This window comes from Mycteria americana, chromosome 22 (genome assembly GCF_035582795.1).
Source record: "Mycteria americana isolate JAX WOST 10 ecotype Jacksonville Zoo and Gardens chromosome 22, USCA_MyAme_1.0, whole genome shotgun sequence".
NCBI classification, from domain to species: Eukaryota; Metazoa; Chordata; class Aves; order Ciconiiformes; family Ciconiidae; genus Mycteria; species Mycteria americana.
Genome location: NC_134386.1, coordinates 7,306,951 through 7,321,946, shown reverse-complemented (window position 1 = coordinate 7,321,946; position 14,996 = coordinate 7,306,951).

Here is a 14,996-nt window from a genome sequence, read left to right as displayed (position 1 = left end):
CACTCTGTATCTCTCTCTGGCAGAGCCCGGCTGCCAAATTGGAAACGTCCAGAGATTGCGCCCACAGGAAAGCTGCCAGCACTGAAAGCTCTAGCTGGTTTTCACTGTCCCTTGGAACTGCATTCGCTGCCACACAGACATTCGCGCTCTGCTAAAGCATTGCTTCCTAATGGGGCAACACTCTGTATCTCTCTCTGGCAGAGCCCGGCTGCCAAATTGGAAACGTCCAGAGATTGCGCCCACAGGAAAGCTGCCAGCACTGAAAGCTCTAGCTGGTTTTCACATTCCCTTGGAACTGCATTCGCTGCCACACAGACATTCGCGCTCTGCTAAAGCATTGCTTCGTAATGGGGCAACACTCTGTATCTCTCTCTGGCAGAGCCCGGCTGCCAAATTGGAAACGTCCAGACATTGCGCCCACAGGAAAGCTGCCAGCACTGAAAGCTCTAGCTGGTTTTCACTGTCCCTTGGAACTGCATTCGCTGCCACACAGACATTCGCGCTCTGCTAAAGCATTGCTTCGTAATGGGGCAACACTCTGTATCTCTCTCTGGCAGAGCCCGGCTGCCAAATTGGAAACGTCCAGAGATTGCGCCCACAGGAAAGCTGCCAGCACTGAAAGCTCTAGCTGGTTTTCACATTCCCTTGGAACTGCATTCGCTGCCACACAGACATTCGCGCTCTGCTAAAGCATTGCTTCGTAATGGGGCAACACTCTGTATCTCTCTCTGGCAGAGCCCGGCTGCCAAATTGGAAACGTCCAGAGATTGCGCCCACAGGAAAGCTGCCAGCACTGAAAGCTCTAGCTGGTTTTCACTGTCCCTTGGAACTGCATTCGCTGCCACACAGACATTCGCGCTCTGCTAAAGCATTGCTTCGTAATGGGGCAACACTCTGTATCTCTCTCTGGCAGAGCCCGGCTGCCAAATTGGAAACGTCCAGAGATTGCGCCCACAGGAAAGCTGCCAGCACTGAAAGCTCTAGCTGGTTTTCACTGTCCCTTGGAACTGCATTCGCTGCCACACAGACATTCGCGCTCTGCTAAAGCATTGCTTCGTAATGGGGCAACACTCTGTATCTCTCTCTGGCAGAGCCCGGCTGCCAAATTGGAAACGTCCAGAGATTGCGCCCACAGGAAAGCTGCCAGCACTGAAAGCTCTAGCTGGTTTTCACTGTCCCTTGGAACTGCATTCGCTGCCACACAGACATTCGCGCTCTGCTAAAGCATTGCTTCGTAATGGGGCAACACTCTGTATCTCTCTCTGGCAGAGCCCGGCTGCCAAATTGGAAACGTCCAGACATTGCGCCCACAGGAAAGCTGCCAGCACTGAAAGCTCTAGCTGGTTTTCACTGTCCCTTGGAACTGCATTCGCTGCCACACAGACATTCGCGCTCTGCTAAAGCATTGCTTCGTAATGGGGCAACACTCTGTATCTCTCTCTGGCAGAGCCCGGCTGCCAAATTGGAAACGTCCAGAGATTGCGCCCACAGGAAAGCTGCCAGCACTGAAAGCTCTAGCTGGTTTTCACTGTCCCTTGGAACTGCATTCGCTGCCACACAGACATTCGCGCTCTGCTAAAGCATTGCTTCCTAATGGGGCAACACTCTGTATCTCTCTCTGGCAGAGCCCGGCTGCCAAATTGGAAACGTCCAGAGATTGCGCCCACAGGAAAGCTGCCAGCACTGAAAGCTCTAGCTGGTTTTCACTGTCCCTTGGAACTGCATTCGCTGCCACACAGACATTCGCGCTCTGCTAAAGCATTGCTTCCTAATGGGGCAACACTCTGTATCTCTCTCTGGCAGAGCCCGGCTGCCAAATTGGAAACGTCCAGAGATTGCGCCCACAGGAAAGCTGCCAGCACTGAAAGCTCTAGCTGGTTTTCACTGTCCCTTGGAACTGCATTCGCTGCCACACAGACATTCGCGCTCTGCTAAAGCATTGCTTCGTAATGGGGCAACACTCTGTATCTCTCTCTGGCAGAGCCCGGCTGCCAAATTGGAAACGTCCAGACATTGCGCCCACAGGAAAGCTGCCAGCACTGAAAGCTCTAGCTGGTTTTCACTGTCCCTTGGAACTGCATTCGCTGCCACACAGACATTCGCGCTCTGCTAAAGCATTGCTTCCTAATGGGGCAACACTCTGTATCTCTCTCTGGCAGAGCCCGGCTGCCAAATTGGAAACGTCCAGACATTGCGCCCACAGGAAAGCTGCCAGCACTGAAAGCTCTAGCTGGTTTTCACTGTCCCTTGGAACTGCATTCGCTGCCACACAGACATTCGCGCTCTGCTAAAGCATTGCTTCGTAATGGGGCAACACTCTGTATCTCTCTCTGGCAGAGCCCGGCTGCCAAATTGGAAACGTCCAGAGATTGCGCCCACAGGAAAGCTGCCAGCACTGAAAGCTCTAGCTGGTTTTCACTGTCCCTTGGAACTGCATTCGCTGCCACACAGACATTCGCGCTCTGCTAAAGCATTGCTTCGTAATGGGGCAACACTCTGTATCTCTCTCTGGCAGAGCCCGGCTGCCAAATTGGAAACGTCCAGAGATTGCGCCCACAGGAAAGCTGCCAGCACTGAAAGCTCTAGCTGGTTTTCACTGTCCCTTGGAACTGCATTCGCTGCCACACAGACATTCGCGCTCTGCTAAAGCATTGCTTCGTAATGGGGCAACACTCTGTATCTCTCTCTGGCAGAGCCCGGCTGCCAAATTGGAAACGTCCAGAGATTGCGCCCACAGGAAAGCTGCCAGCACTGAAAGCTCTAGCTGGTTTTCACTGTCCCTTGGAACTGCATTCGCTGCCACACAGACATTCGCGCTCTGCTAAAGCATTGCTTCGTAATGGGGCAACACTCTGTATCTCTCTCTGGCAGAGCCCGGCTGCCAAATTGGAAACGTCCAGAGATTGCGCCCACAGGAAAGCTGCCAGCACTGAAAGCTCTAGCTGGTTTTCACTGTCCCTTGGAACTGCATTCGCTGCCACACAGACATTCGCGCTCTGCTAAAGCATTGCTTCGTAATGGGGCAACACTCTGTATCTCTCTCTGGCAGAGCCCGGCTGCCAAATTGGAAACGTCCAGAGATTGCGCCCACAGGAAAGCTGCCAGCACTGAAAGCTCTAGCTGGTTTTCACTGTCCCTTGGAACTGCATTCGCTGCCACACAGACATTCGCGCTCTGCTAAAGCATTGCTTCGTAATGGGGCAACACTCTGTATCTCTCTCTGGCAGAGCCCGGCTGCCAAATTGGAAACGTCCAGAGATTGCGCCCACAGGAAAGCTGCCAGCACTGAAAGCTCTAGCTGGTTTTCACTGTCCCTTGGAACTGCATTCGCTGCCACACAGACATTCGCGCTCTGCTAAAGCATTGCTTCCTAATGGGGCAACACTCTGTATCTCTCTCTGGCAGAGCCCGGCTGCCAAATTGGAAACGTCCAGAGATTGCGCCCACAGGAAAGCTGCCAGCACTGAAAGCTCTAGCTGGTTTTCACTGTCCCTTGGAACTGCATTCGCTGCCACATAGACATTCGCGCTCTGCTAAAGCATTGCTTCGTAATGGGGCAACACTCTGTATCTCTCTCTGGCAGAGCCCGGCTGCCAAATTGGAAACGTCCAGACATTGCGCCCACAGGAAAGCTGCCAGCACTGAAAGCTCTAGCTGGTTTTCACTGTCCCTTGGAACTGCATTCGCTGCCACACAGACATTCGCGCTCTGCTAAAGCATTGCTTCGTAATGGGGCAACACTCTGTATCTCTCTCTGGCAGAGCCCGGCTGCCAAATTGGAAACGTCCAGAGATTGCGCCCACAGGAAAGCTGCCAGCACTGAAAGCTCTAGCTGGTTTTCACTGTCCCTTGGAACTGCATTCGCTGCCACACAGACATTCGCGCTCTGCTAAAGCATTGCTTCGTAATGGGGCAACACTCTGTATCTCTCTCTGGCAGAGCCCGGCTGCCAAATTGGAAACGTCCAGAGATTGCGCCCACAGGAAAGCTGCCAGCACTGAAAGCTCTAGCTGGTTTTCACTGTCCCTTGGAACTGCATTCGCTGCCACACAGACATTCGCGCTCTGCTAAAGCATTGCTTCCTAATGGGGCAACACTCTGTATCTCTCTCTGGCAGAGCCCGGCTGCCAAATTGGAAACGTCCAGACATTGCGCCCACAGGAAAGCTGCCAGCACTGAAAGCTCTAGCTGGTTTTCACTGTCCCTTGGAACTGCATTCGCTGCCACACAGACATTCGCGCTCTGCTAAAGCATTGCTTCCTAATGGGGCAACACTCTGTATCTCTCTCTGGCAGAGCCCGGCTGCCAAATTGGAAACGTCCAGAGATTGCGCCCACAGGAAAGCTGCCAGCACTGAAAGCTCTAGCTGGTTTTCACTGTCCCTTGGAACTGCATTCGCTGCCACACAGACATTCGCGCTCTGCTAAAGCATTGCTTCGTAATGGGGCAACACTCTGTATCTCTCTCTGGCAGAGCCCGGCTGCCAAATTGGAAACGTCCAGAGATTGCGCCCACAGGAAAGCTGCCAGCACTGAAAGCTCTAGCTGGTTTTCACTGTCCCTTGGAACTGCATTCGCTGCCACACAGACATTCGTGCTCAGCTATAGCATTGCTTGGTAAGGGGGCAACATTCTTTATCTCTCTGTGGCAGAGCCCGGCTGCCAAATTGGAAACGTCCAGAGATTGCGCCCACAGGAAAGCTGCCAGCACTGAAAGCTCTAGCTGGTTTTCACTGTCCCTTGGAACTGCATTCGCTGCCACACAGACATTCGCGCTCTGCTAAAGCATTGCTTCGTAATGGGGCAACACTCTGTATCTCTCTCTGGCAGAGCCCGGCTGCCAAATTGGAAACGTCCAGACATTGCGCCCACAGGAAAGCTGCCAGCACTGAAAGCTCTAGCTGGTTTTCACTGTCCCTTGGAACTGCATTCGCTGCCACACAGACATTCGCGCTCTGCTAAAGCATTGCTTCCTAATGGGGCAACACTCTGTATCTCTCTCTGGCAGAGCCCGGCTGCCAAATTGGAAACGTCCAGACATTGCGCCCACAGGAAAGCTGCCAGCACTGAAAGCTCTAGCTGGTTTTCACTGTCCCTTGGAACTGCATTCGCTGCCACACAGACATTCGCGCTCTACTAAAGCATTGCTTCCTAATGGGGCAACACTCTGTATCTCTCTCTGGCAGAGCCCAGCTGCCAAATTGGAAACGTCCAGACATTGCGCCCACAGGAAAGCTGCCAGCACTGAAAGTTCTAGCTGGTTTTCACTGTCCCTTGGAACTGCATTCGCTGCCACACGGACATTCGCGCTCTGCTAAAGCATTGCTTCGTAATGGGGCAACACTCTGTATCTCTCTCTGGCAGAGCCCGGCTGCCAAATTGGAAACGTCCAGACATTGCGCCCACAGGAAAGCTGCCAGCACTGAAAGCTCTAGCTGGTTTTCACTGTCCCTTGGAACTGCATTCGCTGCCACACAGACATTCGCGCTCTGCTAAAGCATTGCTTCCTAATGGGGCAACACTCTGTATCTCTCTCTGGCAGAGCCCGGCTGCCAAATTGGAAACGTCCAGACATTGCGCCCACAGGAAAGCTGCCAGCACTGAAAGCTCTAGCTGGTTTTCACTGTCCCTTGGAACTGCATTCGCTGCCACACAGACATTCGCGCTCTACTAAAGCATTGCTTCCTAATGGGGCAACACTCTGTATCTCTCTCTGGCAGAGCCCGGCTGCCAAATTGGAAACGTCCAGACATTGCGCCCACAGGAAAGCTGCCAGCACTGAAAGTTCTAGCTGGTTTTCACTGTCCCTTGGAACTGCATTCGCTGCCACACGGACATTCGCGCTCTGCTAAAGCATTGCTTCGTAATGGGGCAACACTCTGTATCTCTCTCTGGCAGAGCCCGGCTGCCAAATTGGAAACGTCCAGACATTGCGCCCACAGGAAAGCTGCCAGCACTGAAAGCTCTAGCTGGTTTTCACTGTCCCTTGGAACTGCATTCGCTGCCACACAGACATTCGCGCTCTGCTAAAGCATTGCTTCCTAATGGGGCAACACTCTGTATCTCTCTCTGGCAGAGCCCGGCTGCCAAATTGGAAACGTCCAGAGATTGCGCCCACAGGAAAGCTGCCAGCACTGAAAGCTCTAGCTGGTTTTCACATTCCCTTGGAACTGCATTCGCTGCCACACAGACATTCGTGCTCAGCTATAGCATTGCTTGGTAAGGGGGCAACATTCTTTATCTCTCTGTGACAGAGCCCGGCTGCCAAATTGGAAACGTCCAGACATTGCGCCCACAGGAAAGCTGCCAGCACTGAAAGCTCTAGCTGGTTTTCACTGTCCCTTGGAACTGCATTCGCTGCCACACAGACATTCGCGCTCTGCTAAAGCATTGCTTCCTAATGGGGCAACACTCTGTATCTCTCTCTGGCAGAGCCCGGCTGCCAAATTGGAAACGTCCAGACATTGCGCCCACAGGAAAGCTGCCAGCACTGAAAGCTCTAGCTGGTTTTCACTGTCCCTTGGAACTGCATTCGCTGCCACACAGACATTCGCGCTCTGCTAAAGCATTGCTTCGTAATGGGGCAACACTCTGTATCTCTCTCTGGCAGAGCCCGGCTGCCAAATTGGAAACGTGCAGAGATTGCGCCCACAGGAAAGCTGCCAGCACTGAAAGCTCTAGCTGGTTTTCACTGTCCCTTGGAACTGCATTCGCTGCCACACAGACATTCGTGCTCAGCTATAGCATTGCTTGGTAAGGGGGCAACATTCTTTATCTCTCTGTGGCAGAGCCCGGCTGCCAAATTGGAAACGTCCAGACATTGCGCCCACAGGAAAGCTGCCAGCACTGAAAGCTCTAGCTGGTTTTCACTGTCCCTTGGAACTGCATTCGCTGCCACACAGACATTCGCGCTCTGCTAAAGCATTGCTTGGTAATGGGGCAACACTCTGTATCTCTCTCTGGCAGAGCCCGGCTGCCAAATTGGAAACGTCCAGACATTGCGCCCACAGGAAAGCTGCCAGCACTGAAAGCTCTAGCTGGTTTTCACTGTCCCTTGGAACTGCATTTGCTGCCACACAGACATTCGCGCTCTGCTAAAGCATTGCTTCCTAATGGGGCAACACTCTGTATCTCTCTCTGGCAGAGCCCGGCTGCCAAATTGGAAACGTCCAGACATTGCGCCCACAGGAAAGCTGCCAGCACTGAAAGCTCTAGCTGGTTTTCACTGTCCCTTGGAACTGCATTCGCTGCCACACAGACATTCGCGCTCTGCTAAAGCATTGCTTCCTAATGGGGCAACACTCTGTATCTCTCTCTGGCAGAGCCCGGCTGCCAAATTGGAAACGTCCAGACATTGCGCCCACAGGAAAGCTGCCAGCACTGAAAGTTCTAGCTGGTTTTCACTGTCCCTTGGAACTGCATTCGCTGCCACACAGACATTCGCGCTCTGCTAAAGCATTGCTTCGTAATGGGGCAACACTCTGTATCTCTCTCTGGCAGAGCCCGGCTGCCAAATTGGAAACGTCCAGACATTGCGCCCACAGGAAAGCTGCCAGCACTGAAAGCTCTAGCTGGTTTTCACTGTCCCTTGGAACTGCATTCGCTGCCACACAGACATTCGCGCTCTGCTAAAGCATTGCTTCCTAATGGGGCAACACTCTGTATCTCTCTCTGGCAGAGCCCGGCTGCCAAATTGGAAACGTGCAGAGATTGCGCCCACAGGAAAGCTGCCAGCACTGAAAGCTCTAGCTGGTTTTCACTGTCCCTTGGAACTGCATTCGCTGCCACACAGACATTCGCGCTCTGCTAAAGCATTGCTTCGTAATGGGGCAACACTCTGTATCTCTCTCTGGCAGAGCCCGGCTGCCAAATTGGAAACGTCCAGAGATTGCGCCCACAGGAAAGCTGCCAGCACTGAAAGCTCTAGCTGGTTTTCACTGTCCCTTGGAACTGCATTCGCTGCCACACAGACATTCGTGCTCAGCTATAGCATTGCTTGGTAAGGGGGCAACATTCTTTATCTCTCTGTGGCAGAGCCCGGCTGCCAAATTGGAAACGTCCAGAGATTGCGCCCACAGGAAAGCTGCCAGCACTGAAAGCTCTAGCTGGTTTTCACTGTCCCTTGGAACTGCATTCGCTGCCACACAGACATTCGCGCTCTGCTAAAGCATTGCTTCGTAATGGGGCAACACTCTGTATCTCTCTCTGGTAGAGCCCGGCTGCCAAATTGGAAACGTCCAGACATTGCGCCCACAGGAAAGCTGCCAGCACTGAAAGCTCTAGCTGGTTTTCACTGTCCCTTGGAACTGCATTCGCTGCCACACAGACATTCGCGCTCTGCTAAAGCATTGCTTCGTAATGGGGCAACACTCTGTATCTCTCTCTGGCAGAGCCCGGCTGCCAACTTGGAAACGTCCAGACATTGCGCCCACAGGAAAGCTGCCAGCACTGAAAGCTCTAGCTGGTTTTCACTGTCCCTTGGAACTGCATTCGCTGCCACACAGACATTCGCGCTCTGCTAAAGCATTGCTTCCTAATGGGGCAACACTCTGTATCTCTCTCTGGCAGAGCCCGGCTGCCAAATTGGAAACGTCCAGACATTGCGCCCACAGGAAAGCTGCCAGCACTGAAAGCTCTAGCTGGTTTTCACTGTCCCTTGGAACTGCATTCGCTGCCACACAGACATTCGCGCTCTGCTAAAGCATTGCTTCGTAATGGGGCAACACTCTGTATCTCTCTCTGGCAGAGCCCGGCTGCCAAATTGGAAACGTGCAGAGATTGCGCCCACAGGAAAGCTGCCAGCACTGAAAGCTCTAGCTGGTTTTCACTGTCCCTTGGAACTGCATTCGCTGCCACACAGACATTCGCGCTCTGCTAAAGCATTGCTTCGTAATGGGGCAACACTCTGTATCTCTCTCTGGCAGAGCCCGGCTGCCAAATTGGAAACGTCCAGAGATTGCGCCCACAGGAAAGCTGCCAGCACTGAAAGCTCTAGCTGGTTTTCACTGTCCCTTGGAACTGCATTCGCTGCCACACAGACATTCGCGCTCTGCTAAAGCATTGCTTGGTAATGGGGCAACACTCTGTATCTCTCTCTGGCAGAGCCCGGCTGCCAAATTGGAAACGTCCAGAGATTGCGCCCACAGGAAAGCTGCCAGCACTGAAAGCTCTAGCTGGTTTTCACTGTCCCTTGGAACTGCATTCGCTGCCACACAGACATTCGCGCTCTGCTAAAGCATTGCTTCGTAATGGGGCAACACTCTGTATCTCTCTCTGGCAGAGCCCGGCTGCCAAATTGGAAACGTGCAGAGATTGCGCCCACAGGAAAGCTGCCAGCACTGAAAGCTCTAGCTGGTTTTCACTGTCCCTTGGAACTGCATTCGCTGCCACACAGACATTCGCGCTCTGCTAAAGCATTGCTTCCTAATGGGGCAACACTCTGTATCTCTCTCTGGCAGAGCCCGGCTGCCAAATTGGAAACGTCCAGAGATTGCGCCCACAGGAAAGCTGCCAGCACTGAAAGCTCTAGCTGGTTTTCACATTCCCTTGGAACTGCATTCGCTGCCACACAGACATTCGCGCTCTGCTAAAGCATTGCTTGGTAAGGGGGCAACATTCTTTATCTCTCTGTGACAGAGCCCGGCTGCCAAATTGGAAACGTCCAGAGATTGCGCCCACAGGAAAGCTGCCAGCACTGAAAGCTCTAGCTGGTTTTCACTGTCCCTTGGAACTGCATTCGCTGCCACACAGACATTCGCGCTCTGCTAAAGCATTGCTTCGTAATGGGGCAACACTCTGTATCTCTCTCTGGCAGAGCCCGGCTGCCAAATTGGAAACGTCCAGAGATTGCGCCCACAGGAAAGCTGCCAGCACTGAAAGCTCTAGCTGGTTTTCACTGTCCCTTGGAACTGCATTCGCTGCCACACAGACATTCGCGCTCTGCTAAAGCATTGCTTCCTAATGGGGCAACACTCTGTATCTCTCTCTGGCAGAGCCCGGCTGCCAAATTGGAAACGTCCAGACATTGCGCCCACAGGAAAGCTGCCAGCACTGAAAGCTCTAGCTGGTTTTCACTGTCCCTTGGAACTGCATTCGCTGCCACACAGACATTCGCGCTCTGCTAAAGCATTGCTTCCTAATGGGGCAACACTCTGTATCTCTCTCTGGCAGAGCCCGGCTGCCAAATTGGAAACGTCCAGAGATTGCGCCCACAGGAAAGCTGCCAGCACTGAAAGCTCTAGCTGGTTTTCACTGTCCCTTGGAACTGCATTCGCTGCCACACAGACATTCGCGCTCTGCTAAAGCATTGCTTCGTAATGGGGCAACACTCTGTATCTCTCTCTGGCAGAGCCCGGCTGCCAAATTGGAAACGTCCAGAGATTGCGCCCACAGGAAAGCTGCCAGCACTGAAAGCTCTAGCTGGTTTTCACTGTCCCTTGGAACTGCATTCGCTGCCACACAGACATTCGTGCTCAGCTATAGCATTGCTTGGTAAGGGGGCAACATTCTTTATCTCTCTGTGGCAGAGCCCGGCTGCCAAATTGGAAACGTCCAGAGATTGCGCCCACAGGAAAGCTGCCAGCACTGAAAGCTCTAGCTGGTTTTCACTGTCCCTTGGAACTGCATTCGCTGCCACACAGACATTCGCGCTCTGCTAAAGCATTGCTTCGTAATGGGGCAACACTCTGTATCTCTCTCTGGCAGAGCCCGGCTGCCAAATTGGAAACGTCCAGACATTGCGCCCACAGGAAAGCTGCCAGCACTGAAAGCTCTAGCTGGTTTTCACTGTCCCTTGGAACTGCATTCGCTGCCACACAGACATTCGCGCTCTGCTAAAGCATTGCTTCCTAATGGGGCAACACTCTGTATCTCTCTCTGGCAGAGCCCGGCTGCCAAATTGGAAACGTCCAGACATTGCGCCCACAGGAAAGCTGCCAGCACTGAAAGCTCTAGCTGGTTTTCACTGTCCCTTGGAACTGCATTCGCTGCCACACAGACATTCGCGCTCTGCTAAAGCATTGCTTCGTAATGGGGCAACACTCTGTATCTCTCTCTGGCAGAGCCCGGCTGCCAAATTGGAAACGTCCAGACATTGCGCCCACAGGAAAGCTGCCAGCACTGAAAGTTCTAGCTGGTTTTCACTGTCCCTTGGAACTGCATTCGCTGCCACACAGACATTCGCGCTCTGCTAAAGCATTGCTTCGTAATGGGGCAACACTCTGTATCTCTCTCTGGCAGAGCCCGGCTGCCAAATTGGAAACGTCCAGACATTGCGCCCACAGGAAAGCTGCCAGCACTGAAAGCTCTAGCTGGTTTTCACTGTCCCTTGGAACTGCATTCGCTGCCACACAGACATTCGCGCTCTGCTAAAGCATTGCTTCGTAATGGGGCAACACTCTGTATCTCTCTCTGGCAGAGCCCGGCTGCCAAATTGGAAACGTGCAGAGATTGCGCCCACAGGAAAGCTGCCAGCACTGAAAGCTCTAGCTGGTTTTCACTGTCCCTTGGAACTGCATTCGCTGCCACACAGACATTCGTGCTCAGCTATAGCATTGCTTGGTAAGGGGGCAACATTCTTTATCTCTCTGTGGCAGAGCCCGGCTGCCAAATTGGAAACGTCCAGACATTGCGCCCACAGGAAAGCTGCCAGCACTGAAAGCTCTAGCTGGTTTTCACTGTCCCTTGGAACTGCATTCGCTGCCACACAGACATTCGCGCTCTGCTAAAGCATTGCTTGGTAATGGGGCAACACTCTGTATCTCTCTCTGGCAGAGCCCGGCTGCCAAATTGGAAACGTCCAGACATTGCGCCCACAGGAAAGCTGCCAGCACTGAAAGCTCTAGCTGGTTTTCACTGTCCCTTGGAACTGCATTCGCTGCCACACAGACATTCGCGCTCTGCTAAAGCATTGCTTCCTAATGGGGCAACACTCTGTATCTCTCTCTGGCAGAGCCCGGCTGCCAAATTGGAAACGTCCAGAGATTGCGCCCACAGGAAAGCTGCCAGCACTGAAAGCTCTAGCTGGTTTTCACTGTCCCTTGGAACTGCATTCGCTGCCACACAGACATTCGCGCTCTGCTAAAGCATTGCTTCGTAATGGGGCAACACTCTGTATCTCTCTCTGGCAGAGCCCGGCTGCCAAATTGGAAACGTCCAGAGATTGCGCCCACAGGAAAGCTGCCAGCACTGAAAGCTCTAGCTGGTTTTCACTGTCCCTTGGAACTGCATTCGCTGCCACACAGACATTCGTGCTCAGCTATAGCATTGCTTGGTAAGGGGGCAACATTCTTTATCTCTCTGTGGCAGAGCCCGGCTGCCAAATTGGAAACGTCCAGACATTGCGCCCACAGGAAAGCTGCCAGCACTGAAAGCTCTAGCTGGTTTTCACTGTCCCTTGGAACTGCATTCGCTGCCACACAGACATTCGCGCTCTGCTAAAGCATTGCTTGGTAATGGGGCAACACTCTGTATCTCTCTCTGGCAGAGCCCGGCTGCCAAATTGGAAACGTCCAGAGATTGCGCCCACAGGAAAGCTGCCAGCACTGAAAGCTCTAGCTGGTTTTCACTGTCCCTTGGAACTGCATTCGCTGCCACACAGACATTCGCGCTCTGCTAAAGCATTGCTTCGTAATGGGGCAACACTCTGTATCTCTCTCTGGCAGAGCCCGGCTGCCAAATTGGAAACGTCCAGAGATTGCGCCCACAGGAAAGCTGCCAGCACTGAAAGCTCTAGCTGGTTTTCACTGTCCCTTGGAACTGCATTCGCTGCCACACAGACATTCGCGCTCTGCTAAAGCATTGCTTCGTAATGGGGCAACACTCTGTATCTCTCTCTGGCAGAGCCCGGCTGCCAAATTGGAAACGTCCAGAGATTGCGCCCACAGGAAAGCTGCCAGCACTGAAAGCTCTAGCTGGTTTTCACTGTCCCTTGGAACTGCATTCGCTGCCACACAGACATTCGCGCTCTGCTAAAGCATTGCTTCGTAATGGGGCAACACTCTGTATCTCTCTCTGGCAGAGCCCGGCTGCCAAATTGGAAACGTCCAGACATTGCGCCCACAGGAAAGCTGCCAGCACTGAAAGCTCTAGCTGGTTTTCACTGTCCCTTGGAACTGCATTCGCTGCCACACAGACATTCGCGCTCTGCTAAAGCATTGCTTCGTAATGGGGCAACACTCTGTATCTCTCTCTGGCAGAGCCCGGCTGCCAAATTGGAAACGTCCAGACATTGCGCCCACAGGAAAGCTGCCAGCACTGAAAGCTCTAGCTGGTTTTCACTGTCCCTTGGAACTGCATTCGCTGCCACACAGACATTCGCGCTCTGCTAAAGCATTGCTTCGTAATGGGGCAACACTCTGTATCTCTCTCTGGCAGAGCCCGGCTGCCAAATTGGAAACGTCCAGACATTGCGCCCACAGGAAAGCTGCCAGCACTGAAAGCTCTAGCTGGTTTTCACTGTCCCTTGGAACTGCATTCGCTGCCACACAGACATTCGCGCTCTGCTAAAGCATTGCTTCCTAATGGGGCAACACTCTGTATCTCTCTCTGGCAGAGCCCGGCTGCCAAATTGGAAACGTCCAGAGATTGCGCCCACAGGAAAGCTGCCAGCACTGAAAGCTCTAGCTGGTTTTCACTGTCCCTTGGAACTGCATTCGCTGCCACATAGACATTCGCGCTCTGCTAAAGCATTGCTTCGTAATGGGGCAACACTCTGTATCTCTCTCTGGCAGAGCCCGGCTGCCAAATTGGAAACGTCCAGACATTGCGCCCACAGGAAAGCTGCCAGCACTGAAAGCTCTAGCTGGTTTTCACTGTCCCTTGGAACTGCATTCGCTGCCACACAGACATTCGCGCTCTGCTAAAGCATTGCTTCGTAATGGGGCAACACTCTGTATCTCTCTCTGGCAGAGCCCGGCTGCCAAATTGGAAACGTCCAGAGATTGCGCCCACAGGAAAGCTGCCAGCACTGAAAGCTCTAGCTGGTTTTCACTGTCCCTTGGAACTGCATTCGCTGCCACACAGACATTCGCGCTCTGCTAAAGCATTGCTTCCTAATGGGGCAACACTCTGTATCTCTCTCTGGCAGAGCCCGGCTGCCAAATTGGAAACGTCCAGAGATTGCGCCCACAGGAAAGCTGCCAGCACTGAAAGCTCTAGCTGGTTTTCACTGTCCCTTGGAACTGCATTCGCTGCCACACAGACATTCGCGCTCTGCTAAAGCATTGCTTCGTAATGGGGCAACACTCTGTATCTCTCTCTGGCAGAGCCCGGCTGCCAAATTGGAAACGTCCAGAGATTGCGCCCACAGGAAAGCTGCCAGCACTGAAAGCTCTAGCTGGTTTTCACTGTCCCTTGGAACTGCATTCGCTGCCACACAGACATTCGCGCTCTGCTAAAGCATTGCTTCGTAATGGGGCAACACTCTGTATCTCTCTCTGGCAGAGCCCGGCTGCCAAATTGGAAACGTCCAGAGATTGCGCCCACAGGAAAGCTGCCAGCACTGAAAGCTCTAGCTGGTTTTCACTGTCCCTTGGAACTGCATTCGCTGCCACACAGACATTCGTGCTCAGCTATAGCATTGCTTGGTAAGGGGGCAACATTCTTTATCTCTCTGTGGCAGAGCCCGGCTGCCAAATTGGAAACGTCCAGAGATTGCGCCCACAGGAAAGCTGCCAGCACTGAAAGCTCTAGCTGGTTTTCACTGTCCCTTGGAACTGCATTCGCTGCCACACAGACATTCGCGCTCTGCTAAAGCATTGCTTCGTAATGGGACAACACTCTGTATCTCTCTCTGGCAGAGCCCGGCTGCCAAATTGGAAACGTCCAGACATTGCGCCCACAGGAAAGCTGCCAGCACTGAAAGCTCTAGCTGGTTTTCACTGTACCTTGGAACTGCATTCGCTGCCACACAGACATTCGCGCTCTGCTAAAGCATTGCTTCCTAATGGGGCAACACTCTGTATCTCTCTCTGGCAGAGCCCGGCTGCCAAATTGGAA